Genomic DNA, 311 nt, shown 5'->3' on the forward strand with positions numbered 1-311 from the left:
ACATGGCATGGCATGGCATGGCATGGCATGTATGGTATGGCACAGTGGTGCACAGCACGCCAGAGAGAGCACGGCACGGGCAGTAAGGCACAGACAGCGTGGCACAGCACGGCAGCCACGGCACAGCACCCAAGAGGAAACACCAGCAGAGCCAGACATAGGACCAAGCCCCGGGTCTCCAGCACTGCCTGCGACACCTGAGGAGCTGGCAGTGGTGCCCAGTGCCTCTGGGACCACAGCTGGGCGTCCCGGCCCACGGCTTGGGCCAGCGTGTCCCTGGCTCATCTGGCTGGGGACAGAAGGACTTGGGG

The sequence above is a fragment of the Pygoscelis adeliae genome, unplaced genomic scaffold (assembly GCF_000699105.1).
Source record: "Pygoscelis adeliae isolate BGI_AS28 unplaced genomic scaffold, ASM69910v1 Scaffold288, whole genome shotgun sequence".
In the NCBI taxonomy this organism is placed as follows: Eukaryota; Metazoa; Chordata; class Aves; order Sphenisciformes; family Spheniscidae; genus Pygoscelis; species Pygoscelis adeliae.